Here is a 25,326-nt window from a genome sequence, read left to right on the forward strand (position 1 = left end):
AGGGTGAATTTTAGGGTTAGGATTAGGGTTAGGGTGAGGTTTAGTGTTAGGAAGAGGGTGAGGGTGCAGGTGAGGTTTAGTGTTAGGGTAAGTGTTAGGCTGAAGGTGAGGGTGAGAGAGAGTTAGGTTTAGGATTAGGGTGAGGGTGAGGATTAGGTTTAGGTTTAGGGTTAGGCATAGGTTGATGGTTAGGTTTAAGTTTAGGGTTAGGGTGAGGGTGAGGAATAGTGTTAGGGTGAGGTTGATGGATAGGGTGAGGGTTAAAATTAGGGTTAGGGTGAGGAATAGGGTGAGGGTTAGGTGTAGGATTAGGGTTAACCTTCGGGTGAGGGTGAGGGTGAGAGTTAGGTTTAGGGTTAGTAGTATGGTTAGGTTTAGGCTTAGGGTAAAGGTGAAGGTGAGGGTTAGAATTAGGGTTATGTTTAGGGTGAGGTTGTGGGTTATTGTGAAGGTGAGTGTTCGTGTGAGGGTAAGGGTTAGGGTGTGGGTGAGGGTTAGCATTAGGGTGAGGGTGAGGGTTAGGTTTAGGTTAGGGTGAGGGTGAGGGTGAGGGATAGGGTTAGGGTTAGGCTTAGTGTAAGGGCGAGGGTGAGTGTGAGATTTAGGTTTAGGGTTAGTGTTAGGTTTAGGGTTAGGCTTAGGGTGAAGGTGAGGGTGAGGGTGAGGGTTAGGTTTAGGGTCAGGTTTAGGGTTAGGGTTAGGGTGAGGGTTATTGTGACAGTGAGGGTTATCTTGAGGTTGAGTGTTAGGGTTAGGGTGAGGGTGAGGGTTAGGGTTAGGTTGAGTGTGAGGGTTAGGATTAGGGTTAGGGTGAGGGTGAGGGTTACGGTTACTGTTATGGTGAGGGTTAGGCTTAGGATGACGGTGAGGTTGAGGGTGAGGGTTAGATTTAGAGTGAGGTTTGGTGTTAGGTTTAGGTTGAGCGTTCTGTTTAGGGTGATGTTTAGGTTTCGGGTGAGGGTTCGGGTGAGGGTGAGGTTTAGGGTGTGGTTGAGTGTTAGGGTTAGGGTGAGGGTTAGGGTGATGGTGAGGTTTAGGGTGAGGGTGAGGGTTAGCATTAGGGTTAAGGTTAGGGTGAGGGTTTGGGTTAGAGTTAGGGTTAGGGTGAGTGTGAGGGTGAAATTTAGGGTTAGGGTTATGGTTAAGGTTAGGATTAGTGTGAGCGTTAAGGTTAGGGTTAGGGTCAGGATTAGAGTGAGTACAAGGGTTAGGGTGAGGTTTAGGGTGAACATGAGGGTTAGGGTTAGTGTTAGGGTTAGGGTGAGGCTTAGGGTGAGGGTGAGGGTGAGGGTTAGGGTTATGGTTAGGTTTGTGGTGAGGGTGAGGATTAGGGTAAGCTTTAGGGTTAGGGTTATGCTTAGTGGAGGGTTAGGTTCGGGTTAGGGTTAGAGTTAGTGTGAGGGTTGGGGTTAGGATTAGAGTTAGGATGAGGGTGAGGTTGAGGGTGAAGGTAAGAGTTACGGTTAGTGTAAGGCTGAGGGTGAGGGTGAGGGTGAGGGTGAGGGTGAGGATTAGGGTTAGGAATATGGTGAGGTTGAAAATTAGGGTTAGGGTTAGGCTTAGGCTTAGGTTGAGGGTTAGGGTTAGTGTTAGGATTAGGGTTAGGGTTAGGGTGAGGGTGAGGGCTAGGGTTAGGGTAAGGTTTAGGATTAAGGTGAAAGTTAGGGTTAGAGTTAGGGTGAGGGTTAGGGTGAGGGTGAGGGTTAGGGTTAGGGTTAGGGTGAGGCTTAGGGTGAGGGTTAATGTTAGAATTAAGGTTAGGGTTTAAGGTGAGGGTGAGGTTGAGGGATACGTTTAAGGTGAAGGTGAGGGTTAGGGTGAGTGTTAGGGATACGGTTAGGCTGAGGGTTAGGTTTAGGGTGAGGGTGTGGGTTAGTGTTAGGGTGACTGTTCGGGTGAGGTTGAGGGTTAGTGTGTGGTGAGGGTTAGGGTTAGGATGAGGGTTAGGGTGACGGTGAGGGTAAGGGTGAAGTTGAGGGTTCGGGTTAGGTTTAGGGTGAGTGTTCGGGTTAGGTTGAGTGTGAGGGTTAGGGTTAGGGTTAGGTTGAGTGTTAGGGTTAGGGTTAGGTTGAGGGTTAGGCGTAGGGTGAGGGCAAGGGCGAGGGTGACTGTTAGTTTTAGGGTGAGGTTTACGGTTAGGGTTAGGATGAGTGTTCGGTTTAGGTTGATGTTTAGGGTTAGGGTGAGGGTGGGGGATGCGGTGAGGGTGAGGTTTAGGTTGTAGTTGAGGGTAAGGGTTAGGGTGAGGTTTAGGGTGACAGTGAGGGTTAGGGTGAGGGTGAGGGTAAGGATTGGGGTTAGGGTTAGTTTTAGGGTTTGGGTTAGGGTGAGGGTGAGGTTTAGGGTGTAATTTAGGGTTAGGGTTAGGATTAGTGTGAGAGAGGGTTAGAGTTAGGGTCAGGGTTAGTTTGAGGATAAGGGTTAGGTGAGGGATAGGGTTAAGTTGAGGGTTAGGGTGAGGGTGAGGGTTAGGGTTAGGTTTAGGGTTAGGGTAAGGGTGAGGTGTAGGGTGCGGGTTAGGGTTAGGTTTACTGTTAGGGTGAGGTTTAGGTTGAGGATTGGTTTATGATTGGGTTAGGGTTTGGGTTAGGGACAGGGTGAGGGTGAGGGATAGGGTGAGGGTTAGGGTTAGGGTGAGTGTTAGGTTTAGGGTTACGGTTAAGCTTAGGGTGAGGGTTAGGGTTAGTTTAAGGGTTAGGGTTAGGGTTAGGGTGAGAGTGAGGGTGAGGGTTAGGGTTAGGGTTAACGTTAGGGTCAGCTTGAGGGTGAGAGTTAGGTTTAGGGTTAGTGATTGGTTTAGGGTTAGGCTTAGGGAGAAGGTGAGGGTGAGGGTGAGGATTAATGTTAGGGTGAGGGTTAGGGTTAGGGTGAGGTTGAGGGTTAGATTTAGGGTGATATTTAGGGTGTGGCTGTTGGTTAGTGTAAGGGTGAGTGTTCGGGTGAGGGTGAGGTTTAGGTTTAGGGTGAGGGTTAGGGTGATGGTGAGTGTTAGGGTGAGGTTGAGGGTCAGGGTTAAGTTTAGGGTGAGCGTTAGGGTTAGGGTGAGTGTGAGGGTGAGGGTGAGGGTTAGGTGTAGTTTTAGTGTTAGGCTGAGCATGAGGGTAAGGGAGAGGGTTAGGGTTAGGCTTAGGGTGAGGAGGAGGGTTAGCATTATTGTTACAGTTAGTGTTAGGGTGAGGGTGACGGTGAGGGATAGGTTTAGGGTGAGGGTGAGGGTTAGGGTCAGAATTAGTGTTAGGATTAGGTTTAGGGAAATCATGAGGGTGAGGGTTAGGGTTAGGGTTAAGGATAACATTAGGGTGAGGGTGATGGTGAGAGTTAGGTTTAGGGTTAGTGTTAGGTTTAAGGTTAGGCTTAGAATGAGGGTGAGGGTGAGAGTTATGTTTAGGGTTAGTGTTAGGTTTAAGGTTAGGCTTAGGGTGAGGGTGAGGGTTAGGGTTAGCCTGAGGGTTAGGGTGAGGTTGAGTGTTAGGGTTACAGTTAGGGTTAGGGTGAGGGTTAGGTTTTGGGTTAGGGTTAAGGTGAATGTTAGGCTTAGGGTGAGGGTGTGTGTGAGGTGAGGGTTAGATTTAAGGTGAGGGTTAGGGTTATGGTTAGGGAGAGGGTTCGGTTTAGGGTGATGTTTTGGGTGAGGGTGAGGATTCGGGTGAAAGTGAGTTTTAGGGTGTGGTTGAGGGTTAGTGTTAGGGTGAGGTTTAGGGTGACGGTGAGGGTTAGTGTGAGCGTGTGGGTTAGAGTTAGGGTTAGAATTAGGGTGAGTGTCTGGGTGAGGTTTAGGGTTAGGGTGAGGGTTAGGGTGAAATTTCGGGTTAGGGTTAGGATTAGGGTTAGGATTAGTGTGAAGATTAGGGTTAGCGTTAGGGTCAGGATTAGGGTGAGGTTTAGGGTGAGGGTGTGGGTTAGGGTGAGGGTTAGGGTTAGTGTTAGGTTTCCAGTGAGAATGAGGTTTAGGGTAAAATTTAGGTTAGGGATAGGATTAGGGTCAGGGTTAGGTTTGGGTTAGAGTTAGAGTTTTGGTGAAGGTTAAGGTGAGGGTTAGGTTTAGGATTAGGGTTAGGGTTAGAATGCGTGTGAGGGTAAGGGTTAGGCTAAGGGTTAGTGTTAGGATTAGGGTGAGAGTTAGGGTGAGGGTGAAGTTTAGGGTGAGTGTTAGGGTTAGGTTGAGATTTAGGTTTAGGGTCAGGGTTAGAATTAGGGTGAGGGTTAGGTTTAGGGTTAGGATTAGGGTTAGGCTGAGGGTTATCCTGAGGGTGAGGTTGAGGGTGAGTTTTAGGGTTAGGGTTAGTGTTAGGGTGAGTGTTAGGGTTAGGGTTAGGGTTAGGTTGAGGGTTAGGGTGAGGGGTAGGGTTAGGTTGAGGGTGAAGATAAGGGTGAGATTGACAGTTAGTGGTAGGGTTACGGTGAGGGTTAGGGTTTGGATTAGGTTTAGGTTGAGGGTTAGGATTAGTGTGAGGTTTAGGGTTAGGGTTAAGGTTAGGGTTACGGTGAGGGTAAGGTTAGGGTGAGGGTTAGGATGATGGTGAGGTTTAGGGTTAGGTTTAGGGTGAGAATGAGGGTTAGGGTAAAGTTAGGGTTAGGGATAGGATTAAGGTGAGGGGTTGGGTTGGGTAGGGTTACTGTTAGGGTGAAGGTGAGGGTAAGGGTTAGGGATAGTGGTAGGGTTAGGGTGAGGATTAGGATGAGGGTGAAGTTTAGGGTGAGTGTTAGGGTTAGGGTGAGTTTTAAGTTTTAGGGTTAGGGTTAGAATTAGGGTGAGGGTGAGGTTTAGGGTTAGGATTATGGTTAGGTTTAGAGTTTGGCTGAGGTTGAGGTTGAGGGTGAGGTTTAGGGTTAGGGTTAGTGTTAGGGTGAGTGTTAGGGTTAGGGTTAGGGTTAGGATGAGGGTTAGGGTGAGCGGTATGTTGATGGTTAGAGTGAGGATGAGGGTGAGATTGAGGTTTAGCTTTAGGATTATGGTGAAGTTTAGGGTGAGGATTAGGTTTAGGTTGAGGGTTAGGGTGTGGGTTAGGGTTAGGATTAGGGTGAGGGTCAGGGTTAGTGTGAGGGATAGGGTTAGGGTTAAGGTTAGGGTTACGGTGAGTGTGAAGGTTAGGGTGAGTGTGAGTTTTAGGGTGAGGTTTATGGTGAGGGTTAGGGTTAGGGTTAGGGTGAGGTTGAGGTTTAGGTTTAGGCTTAGGGTTAGGGTGAGTGTTAGGGTGAGGGTGAGGTTTAGAGTTATTGTTAGGGTTAGGTTGAGGGTAGGGTGATGATTAGGGTTAGGGTTAGGGTTAGGGTTAGGGTGAGGGCAAGGTTAGGGTTAGGGTTTGTGTATGTGTTAGGGTTAGGTTGAGTGTTAGGGTTAGTGTGAGGGTTAGGTTTAGGGTTAGCGTAGTGTGAGGGTAAGGTTTAGGGTGAGAGTTGGGGTAGGCTGAGGGGTGAGGGTGAGGGTGAGAGTAAGTGTTAGAATTAGTGTTACAGTTAGTGTTAGGATTAGGGTTAGGGTTAGGATGAGTGTTAGGGTGAGTGGTAGGGTTAGGATTAGGGTGAGGTTGAAGTTGAGGGTGAGGGTTAGAGTTAGGCTGAGGGTGAGGGTTAGGGTTAGGGGGAGTGTTAGGGTGAGGGTGAGGATTAGGGTTAGGGTTAGGGTTATGGTGAGGATTAGGGTGAGGTTTAAGGTTAGTGAGAGGGTGAGGGTGAGGGTTAGTGTGAGCTTAAGGGTTAGGGTGAGTCTTAGGGTGAGGGTGAAGGTTAGGTTCAGTGTTAGGGTTAGGGTGAGAGGTAGGGTGAGGGTTAGGGTTAGGGTTAGGTTTAGGGTGAAGGTTAGGTTTGGTGTTAGGCTTGGGGTTTGTGTGTGGTTTAGGGAAAGGTTTATGGTTAGCACTAGGCTTAGGGTTTGGATGAGTGTTAGGGTTAGGTTGAGTGTGAGGGTTAGGGTTAGGGTTAGGTTGAGTGTTAGGGTTAGGGTTAGGTTGAGGGTTAGGCGTAGGGTGAGGGCAAGGGCGGGGGGGACTGTTAGTTTTAGGGTGAGGTTTACGGTTAGGGTTAGGATGAGTATTTGGTTTAGGTTGATGTTTAGGGTTAGGGTGAGGGTGGGGGTTGCGGTGAGGGTGAGGGTTAGATTTACCGTGAGGGTTAGGGTAAGGGATCGGGAGAGGGTTCGGTTTAGTTTGATGTTTCGGTTTCGGGTGAGGGTTCAGGTGAGGGTGAGTTTCAGGTTGTGGTTGAGGGTTAAGGTTAGGGTGAGGGTTAGGGTGACGGTGAGTGTTAGTGTGAGCATGAGGGTTAGGGTTAGGGTTAGAGTTAGTGTGAGGGTCTAGGTTAGGTTTAGGGTTAGGGTGAGGGTTAGGGAGAAATTTAGGGTTAGGGTTAGGGTTAGGATTAGTGTGAAGTTTAGAGTTAGGTTTAGGGTGAGGATAAGGGTTAGGGTGGGTTTAGGGGGAGGGGGAGGTTTAGGGTTAGCGTTAGTGTTCGGGTGAGGGTTAGGGTGAGGATTACGGTGAGGGTTAGGATTAGGGTTAGGATTCGGGTGAGAATGAGGTTTAATGTAAAGTTTAGGGTTAGGGATAGGATTAGGGTGAGGGTTAGCCTTGGGTTAGGGTTAGAGTTAGGGTGAAGGTGACGGTGAGGGTTAGGGTTCGGATTAGGGTTAGGGTAAGGGTTAGAGTGAGGGTGAGGGTGAGGGTTAGGGTAAGGTTTAGTAGTAGGGTTAGGGTGAGAATTAGGGTGAGGGTGAAGTTTAGGGTGAGTGTTATGGTGAGGGTAAGGATTTGGGTTAGGTTTAGTTTGAGGATTAGGGTGAGGGTTAGGGTTAGGGTTAGGGTGAAGGTTAGGATTAGTGTGCGGGTTCGGGTTAGGGTTAAGGTTAGGGTTATAGTGAGGGTAAGGGTTAGGGTGAGGGTTAGGATGATGGTGAGGTTTAGGGTTAGGTTTAGGGTGAGAATGAGGGTTAGGGTAAAGTTTAGGGTTAGGGATAGGAATAGGGTGAGGGTTAGGGTCGGGTAGAGTTAGAGTTAGGGTGAAGGTGAGGGTCAGGGTTAGGGTTAGGATTAGGGATAGTGTTATGGTTAGAATGAAGGTCAGCGTGAGGGTTAGGGTAAGGGTTAGTGGTAGGGTTAGGGTGAGGATTAGAGTGAGGGTGAAGTTTAGGGTGAGTGTTAGGGTTAGGGTGAGGTTTAGGTTTTAGTGTTAGGGTTAGAATTAGGGTGAGGGAGAGGTTTAGGGTTAGTTTTAGGGTTAGGGTTAGGGTTCAGCTGAGGGTGAGGTTAAGGGTTAGGGTTAGTGTTAGGGTGAGTGTTAGGGTTAGATTTAGGGTTAGGATGAGGGTTAGGGTGAAGGAAAGGTTTAGGGTTAGGGTGAGGATAAGGGTGAGATTGATGGTTAGGGTTAGGGTTAGAGTTAGGGTTAGGTTCAGGTTTAGGGTTTGGGTGAGGGTTAGTGTTAGGGTTAGGGTGAGGGTTAAGGTTAGGGTTAGGGTGAGGGTAATGTTTAGAATGAGGGTTAGAATGAGGGTGAGGTTTAGGGTTAGAGTTAGGGTGAGAATGAGGATTAGTGTAAAGTTTAGGGTTAGGGATAGGATTAGGGTGAGGTTTATGGTTGGGTTAGGGTTGGAGTTGGGGTGAAGGTGAGGGTGAGGGTTAGGGTTAGGATTAGGGATAGGGTTAGGGTTAGAATGAGGGTGAGGGTGAGGGTTAGGGTAAGGGTTAGTGGTAGGGTTAGGGTGAGGATTAGGGTGAGGGTGAAGTTTAGGCTGAGTGTTAGGGTTAGGGTGAGGTTTAGGTTTTAGGTTTAGGGTTAGAATTAGGGTGAGGGTGAGGTTTAGGGTTAGGATTAGTGTTAGGTTTAGGGTTAGGCTGAGGGTGAGGTTGAGGGTGAGGTTTAGGATTAGGGTTAGTGTTAGCGTGAGTGTTAGGGTTAGGGTTAGGGTTAGGATGAGGGTTAGGATGAGGAGAAAGTTTAGGGTTAGTGTGAGGATGAAGGTGAGATTGAGGGTTAGGGTTAGGATTATGGTGAGGGTTAGAGTTAGGATTAGGTTTAGGTTGAGGTTTATGGTGAGGGTTAGGCTTAGGGTTAGGGTGAGGGTTAGGGTGAGTGTGAGGTTTAGTGTAAGTGTTAGGGTTAGGGTTAGGGTGAAGTTGAGGTTTAGTGTTGGGCTAAGGGTAAGGGTGAGTGTTAGGGTGAGGCTGAGGTTTAGGGTTAGGGTGAGGTTACGTTTAGGGTTAGTGTAAGGGTTACGGTTAGGGTGAGTGTTAGAGATAGGGTGAGGGCTAGCATTATGGTAGGGTGAGTGTAAGGGTTAGAGTTTGTTTAGCGTTAGGCTGAGTGTTGAGCGTGAGGGTGAGGGTAAGGGTTAGGGTTAGTGTTGTTAGTATTAGGCTTAGGGTTAGGATTAGGATGAGGATTAGGGTTAGGGTGAGGCTTAGGGTGAGGGTTAAGGTTAGGTTTAAGATTAGTGTTAGGGTTATGTTTAGGCTGAGGATGAGGTTGAGGGTGAGAGTTACGTTTAGGGTGAGGTGAGGTTTAGGGTGAGTATTATGTTTAGGGTCAGTGTTAGGGTGCGAGCTAGGGTGAGGGTGAGGGTTAGGGTGAGGGTGAGGGTGAGGCTTAAGTTTACGGTTAGGGTTAGGGAGAGGGTTACGCTAAGGGGGAAGATTAGGGTTATTGTGAGGTTTACTTTTAGTGTGAGGGTTAGGGTTAGGTTTAGGTTTAGGGTGAGGGTTAGGTTTAGTGTGAGGGTTTCGGTTAGTGTTAGGGTTAGGGTTAGGTTTAGGCTGACGGTTAAGGGGAGCATGAAGGTGAGGTTTAGGGATATGGTTAGGTTAAGGGTGAGGTTAAGGTGAGGGTTAAGTTTAGGGTTAGGGTGAGGGTTAGTGTGACGGTAAGGGTTACGGTTAGGGTTAGCGTTAGGATGAGGATTAGGGTTAGGTTGAGGGTTAGGGTTAGGGTTCGGGTTAGGCTTAGGATGAGGGTGATGGTGAGGGTTAGGGTTAGGGTTGGGTTGTGGTTTAGGGTTAGTTTGAGGGTAAAGGTGAGGGTGAGGGTAAGGTTTATGGTGAGGATTAGGGTGAGGGTGAGGGTGAGGGTTAGGGTTAGGGTTACGGTAAGGGTTATGGTAAGGGTGAGGGTTAGGTTTAGAGTGAGGGTTAGGGTTAGGGTTATGTTTATGTTGAGGGTGAGGATTAGGGTTTGGGTAAGCATGAGGGTAAGGGTTAGCATTGGGGTTAGGTTGACGGTTAAGGTTAGGTTTAGGGTTAGGTTGAGGTTTAGGATTAAGTTTAGGGATAGGGTTATTGTTTGCTTTAGTTTTAGGATGAGGGTTAGGGTTAGGGTTAGGGTTAGGGTGAGCCTCAGAGTGAGGGTTAGGGTTAGGATTAATGTTAGGGTTAGGGTTAGGCTGAAGGTATGTTTGAGTGTGGGGGTGAGGGTTACGGATAGAGTTAGGGTTAGGGTTAGGTTTACGGTGAGGGTGAGGGTGAGGGTTAGTGTTAAGTTTAGGTTGAGGGTTAGGGTGAGGGTGAGGGTTCGGGTTAGGGTTAATGTTAGGGTGAGGGTGAGGGTGAGGTTGAGGGTTAGGGTGAGGGTGAGGGTGAGGGTTAGGGTTAGGATTAGGGTTAGGGTTAGGTTTAGGCTGAGGGTGAGGTTGATGGTGAGGTTTAGGTTACGGGTTAGGTTGAGGGTTAGGCTTAGTGTGAGGGTAAGTTTGAGGGTGAGGGTGGGGGTTAGTGTTAGGTTTAGGGTGAGGGTGAGGGTTAGGGTAAGGTTGAGAGATGGGTTTATTGTGAATGTTAGGGTTAAGTTTAGAGTTAGCGTGAGGGTGAGGATTAGGGTTAGGGTTAGGGTGAGGGTTAGGTTTAGGTTTACGGTCAGCGTGAGATTTACTTTTAGGGTTAAGGTAAGGGTTAGGATGTGGGTGAGGGTTAGGGTTAAGGTGAGGTTTAGGGCGACTGTGAGGGTTAGGGTGAGTGGTTGTGTTAGGGTTATGGTTAGGGTGAGGTTTAGGGTTAGTGTTCGTGTTAGTGTGGGTGTTAGGGTGAGGGGTATGGTTAGGGTTAGGGTGAGGTTTAGGATTAGTGTGAGGGTTAGGGTTAGGGTTAGGGTGAGGTTTAGGGTCAGGGTGAGGTTTGGGGTTAGCTTTAGGGTTAAGTTTAGGGTAAGGATGAGGGTTAGGGTTAGGGTTATGGTTAGGGTGAGGGTGAGGGTTAGGGTTAGGTTTAGGCTGAGCGGTAGGGGGATGGTTACAGTTAGGGTTAGGGTTAGTTTCAGGGTGAGGGTTAGGTTGAGGGTTAGGGTTAGTGTTAGGTTTACAGTTAGGGTGAGTGTTAGGTTTAGGGTGAGGATTAGGGTTAGGGTTAGGGTTAGGGTTAGGGTAGGGTGAAGGTTAGGATGAGGGTTAGGGTTAGGGTTATGGTTAGGGTGAGGGTGAGGATGAGGTTTGGGTTTAGTGTTAGGATTAGGTTGAGGGTTAGGATGAGGGTTAGGGTTAGGGTTATGGTTAGGGTGAGGGTGAGATTTAGGGTTTGGGTTAGTTTTATGGTGAGGGTTAAGGTGAGGGTGAGGGATAGGGCGAGGGTAACGGTCAGGGTGAGTGTTAGGGTGAGGGTGAAATTTAGGGTTAGGGTTAGGGTTAGTGTGAGGGGTAGGGTGATGTTTACAGTTAAGGTTAGGGTTAGTTTTAGGGTGAGGATTAGGGTGAGGGATAGGGTTAGTGTTAGTTTTACAGTTAGAGTGAGTGTTAGGTTTAGGGTGAAGGTTAGTGTAGGGTGAAGGTAAAGGGTAGGGTGAGGGTTAGGCTTAGGCTGAGGGTGAGGGTGAGGGTTAGGGTTAGCTTTAGGGTTATGATGAGTGTTAGGGTTAGGGTTAGGTTTAGGATGAGGGGTAGGGTGAGGCGTAGGGTTAGGGTTAGGGTGAGGGTGAGGCTGAGGGTTAGGGTTAGGGTGAGGGTGAGGGTTAGGGTTAGGGTTAGGGAGAGGGTTGGGGGAGGGGGAGGGTAAGGGATAGCGTTAGGGTGAGGGTAAGGGTGAGGGTTAGGTTTAGGGTTAGGGTTAGAATGAGGGTGAGGGTTAGGGTGAGGGTAAGTGTTAGGGTGAATATTAGGGTGAGGTGAGGGTTAGCGTTAGGATTAGGGTTAGGGTGAGGGGTAGGGTGAGGGGTATGTTTAGGGTAAGGTTTACGGTTAGGGTTGGGGTGAGGGAAAGGGTTGGGGTGGGGGTTAGCGTGAGTGTGTGGGTTTGGGTTAGGTTTAGTGTTAAGGTGAGGGTTAGGGTGAGTGTTATTGTTAATGTTAGGTTTAGGGTTAGGGTGAGGGTTAGGGTGAGGGTAATGTTTTGGGTGAGGTTTAGGGTGAGGGTGAAGGTTAGTGTTAGCATTAGGATTAAGGTGAGGTTTATGTTTAGGGTTAAGGTTAGAGTTAGCTTGAGGGTGAGAGTGAGGGTGAGGATTACGATTAGGGTGAGGGTGAGGGTTACGTTTAGGGTGAGGTTAGGTTTAGGTGTAGGTTTAGGGTGAGGGTGAGGTTTAGTGTGAGGTTATCGGTTACTGTTAGGGTTAGGGTTAGGTTTAGGCTGACGGTTAAGGTGAGAGTGAGGGTGAGCGTTAGGGTTAGGGTTAGGTAAAGTGTGAAGGTTAAGGTGAAGGTTAAGGTTAGGTTAGGGTGAGGGTTAGCATGAGGGGAAGGGTTATGGTGAGGGGAAGGATTATGGTGAGGGTTAGGGTGAGGGTGAGGGTTAGTGTTAGGGTTAGGATTAGGGTTAGGGTTAGGCTTAGGGTGAGGGTGATGGTGAGGATTAGGGTTAGGGATAGGTTGAGGTTTAAGGTTAGTTTGAGGGTAAAGGTGAGGGTGAGGGTAATGTTTACGGTGAGGAATAGGGTGAGGGTGAGGGTTAGGTTTAGGGTTATGGTTACAGTAAGGGTTAAGGTAAGGGTGAGGGTAATGTTTAGGATGAGGTTTAGGGTGAGGGTGAGGGTTAGGGTTAGGGTTAGGGTTAGAGTTAGGGTTAGGTTGAGGCTGAGGGTTAGGGTTAGGATTAGGGTTAGGCTGAGTATGAGGGTGACGGTGAGGGTTAGGTTGAGGGTTAGGGTTAGGGTTAGGTTTAGGGTGAGGGTTGGGGTTAGGGTTAGGTTTATGATGAGGGTTAGGTTGAGGGGTATAGTTAGGGTTAGTGTGAGGTTATGTTTACTGTGAGGGGTAGGGTTAGGTGAGTGTAAGGATTAGGGTGAGGGTTAACCTGAGGGTGAGGTTTAGGGTTAGGGTGAGTGTTATGGTTAATGTTAGGGTTAGGGTTTGGGTGAGGGTTAGGGTTAGGGTTAGGGTTAGGGTAGGATTAGGGTTAGGGTTATGGTTAGGCTGAGGGTGTGGGTGAGGTTGAGGGTGAGGGTTGGGGTTAGGGTTAGGGTTAGGATGAGGGTTAGGGTGAAGGTGATGGATAGGTTTAGGGTTAGGGTGAGGGTTATGGTTAGGATGATGTTTAGGGTGAGGGTGAGGATTAGGGTGAGGGTGAGCGTTTGGGTGAGGATGAGAGTTAGTGTATGGGTGAGGGTTAAGATTAGGGTGAGGGATAGGGCGACAATGAGGGTTGGGGTGAGGGTGAGGATTAGGGTTAGTGTTAGGGTGATGGATAGGGTTAGGGTTAGTGTTAGGGTGAGGGTTAGGGTGAGGTGTAAGATTAGGGTTAGGGTGAGGATTAGGATTAGTGTTAGGGTTAGGCTTAGCTTTAGGTTCAGGTTAGGGTGAGCGTAAGGGTTTGGGTTAGGTTTAGGGTGAGGGTGAGGGTTAGTGTTAGCATTAGGTTTAGGGTGAGGTTTAAGTTTAGAGTTAAGGTTAGAGTTAGCCTGAGGTTTAGGGTGAGGGTTAGGGTTCGGATTAGTGTTATGGTTAGGTTTAGGCTGAGTTTGAGGGTGAGGGTGATGGTAAGGGTTACGTTTAGGGTGAGGTGAAGGTTAGGGTGAGGGTTAGGGTTAGGGTCAGTGTTAGGGTGAGGGCTAGTGTGAAGGTGAGTGTTAGGGTTAGGGTGAGGGTTAGGCTGAGGGGTAAGATTAGGGTTATTGTGAAGGTTACATTTAGTATGAGGGTTAGGGTTAAGTTTAGGTTTAGGGTGAGGGTTAGGTTTAGTGTGAGGGTATCGGTTAGTGTTAGGGTTAGGGTTAGGTTTAGGCTGACGGTTAAGGGGAGTGTGAGGGTGAGGGATAGGGTTAGGGTTAGGTTAAGGGTGAGGGTTAAGGTGAGGGTTAAGGTTAGGGTTAGTGTGAGAGTTAGTGTGAGGGTAAGGGTTAGGATGAGGGTTAGGGTTAGGGTGAGGGTTAGGGTTAGGGTTAGGGTTATGCTGAGGTTGAGTTTGAGGGTGAGGGTTAGGATTAGCGTTAGTGTTAGCGTGAGTGTTTGGGTTATAGTTAGGGTTAGGATGAGGGTTAGGGTGAGGGGAAGGGTAAGGTTTAGTGTGAGGATGAAGGTGAGATTGAGGGTTAGGGTTAGGATTATGGTGAGGGTTAGGCTTAGGATTAGGGTTAGGTTGAGGGTTATGGTGAAGGTTAGGCTTAGGGTTAGGGTGAGGGTAAGGGTGAGTGTGAGGTTTAGTGTTAGGCTTAGGGTGAGGTTCAGGGTTAGTTTTAGGCTAAGGGTTAGGGTGAGTGTTAGGGTGAGGTTGAGGTTTAGGGTTAGGCTGAGGTTAGTTTTAGGGTTAGTGTAAGGGATAGGGTTAGGGTGAGTTTTAGGTTTAGGGTGAGGGTTAGGGTTAGGGTAGGGTGAGGGTAAAGGTTAGGGTGATGGTTAGCGTTAGACTGAGGGGTGAGGGTCAGGGTGAGGGTAAGGGTTAGGGTTAGTGTTAAAGTTAGTATTAGGCTTAGGGTTAGGGTTAGGATGAGGGTTAGGGTGAGTGGTAGGTTTAGGATTAGGGTGAGGCTGAAGGAGAGGGTGAGGGTTAGGGTTAGTGTTAGGCTTAGGGTTTGGGCGAGTGTTAGTGTTAGGGTTAGGGTTAGGCTTAGGGTAGGGGGAGGATAAGGTTTAGGGTACAGTTTAGGGTTTGGGTGATGGTGAGATTTAGGGTTAGGGTTAGGGTGCATGTTATGGTTAAAGTTAGGGTTAGGATGAGGGTTAGTGTTAGGGTGAGGGTGAGGGTTTCGCTTAGGTAAGGGTTAGGGTTATGGCTATGGTGAGGATTAGGGTGAGTTTGAGGGTTAGAGGGATGGTTAGGGTTAGGGTGAGGTTTAGGGATAGTGGTAGGGTGATTGTTAGGGTTAGGGTGATGTTTTGGGTCAGAGTGAGTGTTACCGTGAGGTAAGGGTTCGGGTGAGGGTTCGGGTTAGGGTGAAGGTAAGGGTTAGGGTGAGGGTGAGTGTTAGGGTGAGAGTGAGGGTGACCGTGAGAGTGAGGGTGAGGGTGAGGCTTAGGGTTAGCGTGAGGGTTACGGTGAGGGTAAGTATTATGGTGAGGGTGAGGGTTAGGGTGAGGGTGAGGGTGATGCTTTCAGTTAGGTAAGGTTTAGGGTTAGTGTTACGGTTATGGTGAGGGCTAGGTTGAGGGTGAGGTTTAGGGTGAGGATGAGGGTGAGGTTGAGGGTTAGGGTGTGGGTGAGCATTAGGTTTAGGGTGAGGGTTAGGGTAACCGTGAGGGTTAGGGTGAGAGTGAGGCTAATGTTTAGGGTTAGGGTTAGGGTGAGTATTAGAGTCAGGATGAGTGGTAGTGTGAGGGTTAGGGTTAGAGTTAAGGTGAGGTTAAGGTTTAATGTGAGGGTTAGGATGAGGGTGAGGGTTAGGGTTAGGTTGAGTGTGTGGGTTAGGTTGATGTTTAGTGTTAGGGTTAGGGTTAGAATGAGGGTTAGGTTGAGGTTTAGGGTTAGGGTTACTGTGAGGGTTAGGGTGAGGGTAAGGGTTAAAGTGAAGGTTAGGGTGAGTGTGAGGGTGAGGGTGAAGGTTAGGGTTAGGGTTCAGGTTAGGGTGAGTGTGAGGGCTATGTTGAGTGTGAGGGTTAGGCTGAGGGTGAGGTTTTGAGTTAGGTATGGGTTAGTGTTATGTTTAGGGTGAGGATTAGGTTGAGTTTGAGAGTTAGGGTTAGGGTGAGGTTTAGGGTTAGGGTTAGGGTGAGGGCTACGGTTAGCGTGATGTTTTGGGTGAGGGTGAGGGTTAGCATGAGGATGACGGTTTGGGTGAGGGTTAGGGTTAGGGTAAGGGTGAGGATGAAGGTGAAAGTTAGCGTTAGGTTTAGGGTGAGGGTTAGGGTGAGGGATACGGTTAGGCTTAGGGTGAGGGCTAGGCTTAGGGTTAGGGTGAGGGTGAGGGTGAGGGATAGGGTTAGCGTTAAGGTGATGGTTAGGGTTAGGGTGAGGGTGAGGGTTAGAGTTAGGGTGATGTTTTGGGTGAAGGTGTGGGTTAGTGTGAGAGTGAGTGTTTGGGTGAGTGTGACGGTTAGGGTGTGGGTGAGGCTTAGGGTTAGGGTGAGGGTGAGGGTTAAGGTTAGGGTGAGGGTTAGGGATAGGTTTAGCGTTAGGATGACGGTTAGGCTTAGGGGGAGGGGGAGGGGGAGGGTGAGAGTTAGGTTTAGGTTGAGTATTAGGGTTAGAGTTAGGGTGAGTGTTCGGTTTAGAGTGTTGTTTATGATTAGGGTGAGGGTGAGGGTTCTGGTGAGGGTGAGGGTTACGTGTGGTTGAGGGTTAGGTTTAGGTTGAGGGTTAGGGTGATGGTGAAGTTGAGGGTAGGGTTAGGGTTAGTGTTAGCTGAGGGCTATGGTGAGGTTGATGTTTAGGGTTAGGGTTAGGGATAGGGTGAGGTGTACGATTAGGGTTAGGGTTAGTGTGAGTATTAGGCTCAGGGGTAGGGTTAGAGTTAGCTTGAGGTTTAGGTTTAGTGTGAGGGTTAGGGTTAGGGTTAGGGTTTGTGTCAGGGTGAGGGTTAGGTTTACTGTTAGGGTTAGGGTTAGGGTGAGGTTAAGGGTTCGGGTTCGGTTTCGGGTGAGGTTGAGGGTTAGGGTGAGGGTGAGGGTTAGGATTAGAGTGAGTGTTAGGGTTAGCCTGAGGGTGAGGTTGATGGTGAGGGTTAGGTTTAGGGTTAGGTTGAGGATTAGGGTTAGTGTGAGGGTAAGGGTGAGGGTGAGGGTAAGATTTAGGGTGAGGATTAGGGTGAGGATGAGGGATAGGTTTACTGTGAGGGTTAGGCTTAGGGTTAGGGTTAGAGTGAGGTTGAGGATTAGGGTTAGGGTTAGGGAGAGGTTTAGGGTTAAGGTTAAGTTTAGGGTGAGGCTTAGGGTTAGGGTTAGGGTTAGGATGAGGTTCAGCATTAGGGTTAGGGTTAGGGTTATTGTCAGCTTTAGAGTTATGTGAGGGTCAGGGTTAGGTTTAGGGTGAGCATGAGGGTGAGGGTTAGGGTTAGAATTAGGTTTAGGGTTAGGGTTAGGCTGAGGATAAGGTTGAAGTTGGGGGTGAGGGTTAAGTTTAGGCTTAGTGTTAGGGTTAGGGTGATGGTTAGGTTTAGTGTGAGCGTTAGGGTAGGGTTAGAGTCATGTTTAGGGTGTGGGTAATGGTAAGTTTGAAGGTTAGGGTGAGGGTGAGGGTGAGAGTTAGGGTTTTGTTTAGAGTGAGGGTGTGGGTTAGTGTGAGGGTGATTGTTCCGGTGAGGGTAAGGGCAGGGTGTGGGTGAGGGTTAGACTTAGGATGAGGGTGACGGTTAGGTTTAGGTTAGCTTGAGGGTGAGGGTGAGGGATAGGGTTAGGGTGAGGGAGTAGGTTAGGGTGAGGGTTAGGGTTAGGATTAGGTTTAGGGTGATTGTGAGGGTAAGGGTTAGGGTTAGGGTGAGGGTTAATGTAAGGGTGAGGGTGAGTGTGGGATTTAGGTTTAGGGTTAGTGTTTGGTTTAGGGTTAGTCTTAGGGTGAGGTTGAGGGTGAGGGTGAGGGTTAGGGTTAGGGTGAGGTTTAGGGTTATGGTTAGGGTGAGGGTTAGGGTGACGGTGAGGGTTAGAGTGAGGTTGAGCGTTATGGTTAGGGTGAGGGTGAGCGTTAGGGTTAGGTTGAGTGTTAGGGTTAGGGTTAGGGTAAGGGTGAGGGTTACGATTAGGGTTATGGTGAAGGTTAGGCTAAGGATAACGGTGAGGGTGAGGGTGAGGGTTATTGTTAGGGTTAGGTTGAGGGTTCGTTTTAGGGTGATGTTAAGGTTTAAGGTTCGGGTGAGGGTTCAGGTGAGGGTGAGGTTTAGGGTGTGGTTGAGTGTTAGGATTAGGGTGAGGGTTAGGGTGACAGTGAGGGTTAGGGTGAGGGTGAGGGTTAGCATTAGGGTTAAGGTTAGGGTGAGGGTTTGGGTTAGGCTTAGGGTAAGGGTGAGGGTCAGGGTGAAATTTAGGGTTAGGGTTAGGGTTAGGGTTAGGATTAGTGTGAGGGGTAAGTTTAGAATTAGGTTCACGGTTAGTGTGAGTATAACGGTTAGGGTGAGGTTTAGGGTGAGTGTGAGGTTTAGGGTTAGTGTTAGGGTTAGGGTGAGGGTTAGGGTTAGGGTTAGGGTTAGGGAGGGGGTTAAGTTTAGGGTTTGATTTCTGGTGAGGGTGAGGATTAGGGTAAATTTTAGGGTTAGGGTTCGGCTTAGTGGAGGGTTAGGTTTGGGTTAGGGTTGGAGTTAGTGTGAGGATTGGGGTTAGGATTAGGGTTAGGGTGAGGGTGAGGTTGAGGGTGAGGGTTAGAGTTACGGTTAGTGTTAGGTTGAGGGTAAGGGTGAGGGTGAGGGTTAGGTTTAGGAATAGGGTGACGGTGAAAATTAGGGTTAGGGTTAGGGTTAGACTTAGGCTGAGGGTTTTGGTTAGTGTTAATCTAAGGTTTAGGGTTAGGGTGAGGGTGAGGGATAGGGTGAGGGGTAGGGATTGGGTTCGTGTGAAGTTTAGGTTTAGTGTAATGGTTAGAGTTCGGGTTAAGGTTAGGGTTATTGCGACGGTAAGGGTTAGGGTGAGGGTTAGGGTGAGACTGAGGTTTAGGGTTAGGGTGAGTTTTAGGGTGAGTGTTAGTGTGAGGGTTAGGTTTATTGTTAGGGTGTGGGTTAGCTTGAGGCTGAGGGTTAGGGTTAGGGTTAGTGTTGGGTGAGGGTTAGGGTGAGGTTTGTGGTTAATGTTAGGGTTAAGGTTACGGTGAGGGTAAAGGTTAGGGTTAGGGTTAGGGTGAGGGTGAGGGTTAGGGTTAGGATTTGCATTAGGGTTATGATTAGGCTGAGTGTGAGGGTGAGGCTTAGGGTTAGGGTTAGAGTTACGGTTAGGTGAGGGCTAGGGTGAGTGTGAGGCTTAGGGTGAGGATGAGGGTGAGGGTGAGGGTGAGGGTGAGGGTTAGGTTTATGTAGAGGAATACAGTGGGGGTGAGGGTTAGGGTGAGGGTTAGGGTTAGAGTGAGGGTTAGGTTTAGGATTCGGGTGAGGCTTATGGTTAGGATGATGTTTAGGGTGAGGGTGAGGTTAAGGGTGAGGGTGAGGTTTGCGGTGAGGGTGAGAGTTAGGGTGTGGGTGAGGTTTATTATTATGGTGAGTTTTATGGTGACTATGAGGGTTTGGCTGAGGGTGAGTATTAGGGTTAGGGTTAGGGTGAGGGTTAGGGTGAGAGTTAGGGTGATGGTTAGGATTAGGGTTAGGGTGAGGGTTAGGATTAGTGTGAGGGTTGGGGTTAGGGTTAGGTTTCGGGCTAGGGTGAGGGTAAAGGTTTTCATGAGCTTTAGGTTGAGGTTGAGTGTTAGGGTTAGCATTCACGTTATTGTGAGTTTTAGGTTTAGGGTAAGGTTTAGAGTTAGATTGAGGGTCAGGGTGAGGTTTATGGTTAGGATTAGTGTTAGGGTTAGGTTTAGGGTGAGGGTGAGGGTTACTGTTAGGGTGAGGGTGTCGGTTAGGGTGAGGGTTAGGGTTAGTGTTAGTGTTAGGGTGAGGGCTAGTGTGAGGGTAAGAGTTAGGGTTATGGATAGGGTGAGGTTTAGGGTTAGGGTTAGGGTAAAGGTTAAGGTTAGGGTTAGGGTGAGGGTTAGGGTTAGGGTTAAGTTTTTGGATACGAGGAGGGTAAGGGTTAGGGTGAGGGTTAGGGTTAGGATGCTAGGTAGTTTGAGGGTGAGGGTTAGGGTGAGGGTTAGGGGGAGAGGGAGGGTAAGGTGAGGGGTAGGGCTAGGGTTAGGTTTAGGGTTAGGGTAAGGGTTACTGTTAGGGTTAGGGTTAGTGTGAGTGTTAGGGTTAGGGTGATTGTTAGGGTCAGGCTGAGGGTGAGGGTGAGTGTTAGGGTGAGGGTGAGGGTTGGGTTGAGGGTGAGAGTTAGGGTGTGGGTGGGTGAGAGTAAAGATTAGGATGAGGGTTAGGGTGACAGTGTGTGTTAGATTGAGGGTGAGGTTTAGGGTTTGGTTTAGGGTGAGGGTTAGGGTTAGGGTGAGGCTTACAGTTAGCGTGAGGTTGAGGGTTACGTTTAGGGTGAGGTGAGGGTTAGGGTGAGCGTTAGGGTTAGGTTCAGTGTTAGGGTGAGTGCTAGGGTGAGGGTGAGGGTTAGGGTTAGGGTTACGGATAGGGTGAGGCTTAAGGTTACAGTTAGGGTTAGGGTGAGGATTAGCCTGAGGGGTAGGATTAGGATCATTGTGAGGGTTACATTTAGTGTGAGGGTTAGGGTTAGGTTTAGGGTTTGGCTGAGGGTTAGGTTTAGTGTGAGGGTTTCTGTTAGTGTTAGCGTTAGGGTTAGGTTTAGGCTGACGGTTAAGGGGAGCGTGAGGCTGAGGGTTAGTGTTAGGGTTAGGTTAAGAGTGAGGGTTAAGGTGAGGGTTAAGGTTAGGGTTAGTGTGAGAGTTAGTGTGAGGGTAAGCGTTACCGTGAAGTTGAGGGTTAGGTTTAGGGTTAGGGTTAGGGTGCGTGGTAGGGTGAGGTTTAGGGTTAGGGTTAGGGTTATGGTTAGGGTGAGGTTTAGGTTTAGTGTTAGGGTTAGTGTTAGGGTGAGTGTTCGGGTTAGTGTGTGAGTTAGGGTTAGGTTTAAGTTTTGGTTTAGGGTCAGGGTAAGGGTTAGGTTGAGGGTTAGGGTGAGGTTGAGGGTTAGGCTAAGGGTTAGGGTAAGGATTTGGGTCAGGTTGAGGGTGAGGGTTAGGGTTAGGTTGAGGGTTAGGCTGAGTGGTAGGGTTAGGTTTAGAGTTAGGTTGAGGCTGAGATTGAAGGTTTCAGTTAAGTAAGGGTTAGGTTTAGGGTTAGCCAGAGGATTAGGCTGAGGGTATGGATTAGGTTGAGAGTTAGGTTTAGGTTGAGGGTTATGGTTAAGGTTAGGGTGAGGTTTAGGGTTAGGGTTATGGGTAGGTTTAGGTTTAGCGTGAGGGATAGCGTTAGTGTTAGGGTGAGGGTTAGGGTTAGGTTAGGTTTACGGTTAGGGTGAGGGATAGGGTCATGGTAAGGGTTAGGGTGAGAGTGAGGGTGAGGGAGAGGTTTAAGGTTAGGGTTAGGGTTGGAGTGAGGGTTAGGGTGAGGGTTAGTGTTAGTGTTAAGCTTAGGGTTTGGGTGAGTGTTAGGGTTAGGGTGTGGGTTAGTGTTACGTTTAGGGTTAGAGTAGGGAGAGTATAAGTGTTAGGGTGAGGTTTAGGGTGAGGGTGAGTGTTAGGTTTAGGGTTAGGGTTATGGTGAGTGGTAGGGTGAGGGTTAGGGTTAGGGTTATGGTTATGGTGAGGTTTAGGGTGAGGTTTAGGTTTAGTGTTAGTGTTAGTGTTAGTTTTAGGGTGAGTGTTAGGGTTAGTGTGAGAGTTAGGTTTTGGTTTAGGTTGAGGTTAAGGGTTAAGGTGAGTGTTAGGGTGAGGGTAAGGGTTAGGCTAAGGGTTAGGGTAAGGATTTGGGTCAGGTTGTGGGTGAGGGTTAGTTTTATGTTGAGGGTTACTCTGAGGGGTAGGGTTAGGGTTAGAGTTAGGGTGAGGCTGAGGGTGAGGGTTTTGGTTAACTAAGGGTTAGGTTTAGGGTGAGCCAGAAGATTAGGTTGAGGGTGAGGATTAGGTTGAAAGTTAGGTTTAGGTTGAGGGTTAGGGTTAGGGTTAGGGTGAGTGTTAGGGTTACGTTTAGGGATAGGTTGAAGTTTAGCCTGAGGGGTAGCATTAGGGTTAGGGTAAGGGTTAGGTTTAGGGTTAGGTCTAGGGTTAGGGTGAGGGATATGGTAAGGGTAAGGGGGAGGGGGAGGGGGAGGGGGAGGGGGAGGGTTAAGTTTAGGGTTAGGGTTAGAGTGAGGGTTAGAGTGAGGATGAGGGTTAGGGTGAGGGCTAGGGTTAGGGTGAGCATTAGGGTTAGGGTGAGGGTCAGGGCAAGGTTTAGGGTGAGGGTGAGGGTGAGGGAGAGGGTTAAGGTTAGGGTTAGGGTTAGAGTGAGGTTTAGGGTGAATATTAGGTTTAGGGTGAGGGTTAGGTTTAGGTTGAGGCTTAGGGTAAGGGTTAGGATGAGGTTTAGGGTGAGGGTGAGGATTAGGGTTAGGGTGAGGGTTAGGTATAGGGTGAGGGTTAGGGTTAGTTTTAGGGTGAGGTCTAGGGTGAGGGAGAGGGTAAGGGTTAGGGTTAGGGTTAGGTAGCGGACTAGTGTTAGGTTTAGGTTTAGGTTCAGGGTTAGCCTGAATGGTAGAGTTAGGGTTAGGGTGAGCTTTAGGTTTAGTGTGAGGGTTAGGTTTAGGGTTATGGTAAGGGTAAGGTTTCGGTTGAGGGTTAGGGTGAGGGTGAGTGTTTGGTTTAGCATTAGGGTTAGGGTGAGGCTTAGGGTGATCGTTAGGGTTAGGTTTAGGGTTAGCGAGAGGGTGAGGGTGAGGTTTAGGGTGAGGTTAAGGGTGAGGGTGAGGGTGAGGGTTAAGTTTAGGGTTAGGGTGAGAATTAGTGTCAGGGTTAGGGTTAGGGTTAGGTTTAGGGTTATGGTAAGGGTTAAGTTAGGGTTAGGTTTAGGGTGAGGATTAGGGTGGGGGTAAGGGTGAGGTTGAGGTTGAGGGTAAGGGTGAAGGTTACGCTTATGGTGATGGTTAGGGTTAGGATTAGGTTTAGGGTGAGGGCTAGGTTGAGGGTGAGGGTTAGTTTTAGTGTTAGGGTTAGGGTGAGGGTTAGGGTTATGGCTAGGTTGAGGGTTAGGGTGAGTGGTAGGGTTTGGGTTCGTGTGAAGGTTAGGTTTAATGTAATGGTTAGACTTAGGGTTAGGGTTAGGGTTATTGTGACGGTAAGGGTTAGGTTGAGGTTGAGGGTGAGAGTGAGGGTTAGGGTTAGGGTGAGGGTTAGGGTGAGGGTTAGTGTGAGGGTTAGGTTTATTGTTAGGGTGTGGGTTATCTTGAGGCTGAGGGTTAGGGTTAGGGTTAGTGTTGGGTGAGGGTTAGGGTGAGGTTTGTGGTTAATGTTAGGGTTAAGGTTAAGGAGAGTGTTAAGCTTAGGGTCAGATTTAAGGTGAGGGTGAGTGTTAGAGTTAGGATTTGCGTTAGGGTTATGATTAGGCTGATTGTGAGTGTGAGGCTTAGGGTTAGGGTTAGAGTTACGGTTAGGTGAGGGCTAGGGTGAGCGTGAGGCTTAGGGTGAGGATGAGGATGAGGGTGAGGGTTAGGGTAAGGTTTAGGGTTAGGGTTATGGAGAGGAGTAGGTTGGGGCTGAGGGTTAGGGTGAGGGTGAGGGTTAGTTTTAGGGTTAGGGTGAGGATTAGGGTCAGGGTGAGGTTTAGTGTTAGGATTAGGTTTAGGGTGAGTGTTAGGTTGAGGGTGAGGGTTAGTGTTAGTGTTAGGGTTTGGGTGAGGGTTAAGATTAGGGCTAGGTTGAGGGTTAGGTTGAGGGGTAGGTTTTGGGTCGTGTGAAGGTTAGGTTTAGTGTAATGGTTAGAGTTAGGGATAGGGTTAGTGTTACTGTGACGGTAAGGGTTAGGGTGAGGGTGAGGGTGAGAGTGAGGGTTAGGGTTAGGGTGAGGCTTAGGGTGAGGGTTAGGTTTATTGTTAGGGTGAGGGTAAGTTTGAGGCTGAGGGTTAGGGTTAGGGTTAGTGTTGGGTGAGGGTTAGGGTGAGGTTTAGGGTTAATGTTAGGGTTAAGGTTACAGTGAGAGTTAAGGTTAGGGTTAGGGTTAGGGTGATGGTGAGGGTTAGGGTTATGATTTGGGTTAGGGTTATGATTAGGCTGATTGTGAGGGTGAGGCTTAGGGTTAGGGTTAGAATTACGGTTAGGTGAGGGCTAGGGTGAGCGTGAGGCTTAGGGTGAGGATGAGGGTGAGGGTGAGCTTTAGGTTTACGGTAAGGGTTAAGGTTGGGGTTATGGAGAGGATTAGGGTGGGGGTGAGGGTAAGGGTGAGGGACAGGGTTAGAGTGAGGGTTAGGTTTAGGGTTACCGTGAAGCTTATGGTTATGATGATGTTTAGGGTGAGGGTGAGGTTTAGGGAGAGGGTGAGGTTTGGGGTGAGGGTGAGAGTTAGGTTGTGGGTGAGGGTTAAGATTAGGGTGAGGGTAATGGTGACTATGAGGGTTAGGCTGAGGGTAAGGATTAGGGTTAGGGTTAGGGTTAGGTTTAGTGTTAGGGTGAGGGTTAGGTTGAGGGTTATGATTAGGTTTAGGGTGAGGGTTAGGATTAGTGTGAGGGTTGGGGTTAGGTTTAGGTTTCGGTTAGGGTGAGGGTAAGGGTTTTGGTGAGTTTTAGGGTGAGGTTGAGGGTTAGGGTTAGTGTTCGCGTTAGAGAGTAAGGGTTATGGTTAGGGTTAGGTTTAGAGTTAGGTTGAGGGTGAGGGGGAGGTTTAGGGTTAGGATTAGGGTTAGGGTTAGGTTTAGGCTGAGGGTGAGGGTTACTGTTAGGGTGAGGGTGGCAGTTAGGGTGAGGGTTAGGGTTAGTGTTTGGGTTAGGTTGAGGGCTAGTGTGAGGGTGAGGTTAAGAGTTAGGGATATGGATAGGGTGAGGTTTAGGGTTATGGTTAGGGTAAGGGTTAAGGTTAGGGTTAGGGTGAGGGTTAGGGTTAGGGTTAAGGTTTTGGATGCAGGGAGGGTAAGGTTTAGGGTGAGGGTTAGGATGAGGGTGTGGTTTAGGTTTAGGTTTAGGATGCTGGTTAGTTTGAGGGTGAGGGTTAGGGTGAGGGTGAGGTTTAGGGTGAGGGTGAGTTTTAGAGTTAGGGTTAGGGTTAGGGGTAGGGTAAGGTGAGGGGTAGGGTTAGGGTTAGGTTTAGGGTGAGGGTTAGGATGAGGGTTAGGTTTAGGGTTAGGGTTAGTGTGAGGATAAGGGTTAGGGTTAGGGTAATGTTTACGGTGAGGTTGAGAGTTAGGGTGAGGCTGAGTGTTAGGGTTAAGGTGAGGGTTAGGGTTAGGGTTAGGGTGAGTGTGAGGGTGAGGTTTAGGGTTAGGTTTAGGGTGAAGGTTAGGCTTAGGATTTGAGTTAGGGTTAGGGTTAGGCTTAGGGTTAGGGTGAGGGTGAGGATTATGGTTAGGGTAAAGGTTAGGGTTAGGGTTAGGTTGAGTTTTAGTGTTAGGGTGATGTTTAGGGTGACGTTGACAGTTAGGGTGAGGGTGAGGGTTTTGGTGAGGGTTCGGGTTAAAGTGTGGTGAGGGTTAGGGTTAGGGTGAGGTGTGAGTGTGACGGTGAGGGTGAGGATTATGGTAAAGTTAAGGGTTAGGGTGAGTGTTACCCTGAGGGTGAGGGTTAGGGTTATGGTTATGGTTATGGTTATGGTTAGGGTTAGGGTTAGGGTGAGTGTGAGGGTGAGCATGAACTTTAGGGTTAGGATTAGGTTTAGGGTTAGGGGTAGGCTTAGGGTGAGGGTGAGTATGAGGGTGAGGGAGAGGGTTAGGTTTAGGGTTAGGGTGAGGGGTATGTTGAGGGTTTGGGTTAGGGTGAGGATGGGGGTTGGGGTTAGGTCAGGGTTAGGGTTATGGTTAGGGTGAGGATTAGGTTGAGTTTGAGGGTTAGAGGGAGGGTTAGGGTTAGGGTGAGGGTTAGGGTTACGGTTAGGGTTAGGGTTAGCATGATGTTTTGGTTGAGGGTGAGGGTTAGCGTGAGTGTGAGGGTTTGGGTGAGGGTAAGGGTTAGGGTGAGGATGAGGGTTAGGCTTAGGTTTAGGATGAGGGTTAGGGTTAGCGTTAGAGTTTGGGTGAGGGTGAAGGGCAGGTGTAGGGTTAGTGTTAGGGTAAGGGTTAGGGTTAGTGTGAGGGTTAGGGTGAGAGTAAGGTTTAGGGTAAGGTTTAGGGAGAGGGTGAGGGTTAGGGTTAGTTTTAGGGTTAGTGTGAGGGTTAGGGTGAGGGTTAGGGTTAGGTTTTGAGTGTGGGTGAGGGCTAGGTTTAATGTGCGTGTTAGTGTTAGGGTGAGGGTTAGGGTAAGGGTGAGGGTGAGGGTTAGGGTTAGGGTTAAGGTTAGGGTTAGAGTTAGGGTGAGGTCTAGGGTTAGGGTGAGGGTTAGGCTGAGGGGTAGGATTAGGTTTATTGTGTTATTGTGAGGG

The sequence above is a fragment of the Dipodomys merriami genome, unplaced genomic scaffold (assembly GCF_024711535.1).
Source record: "Dipodomys merriami isolate MVZ:Mamm:240054 unplaced genomic scaffold, mDipMer1.0.p SCAF_46, whole genome shotgun sequence".
Lineage (NCBI taxonomy): Eukaryota > Metazoa > Chordata > Mammalia > Rodentia > Heteromyidae > Dipodomys > Dipodomys merriami.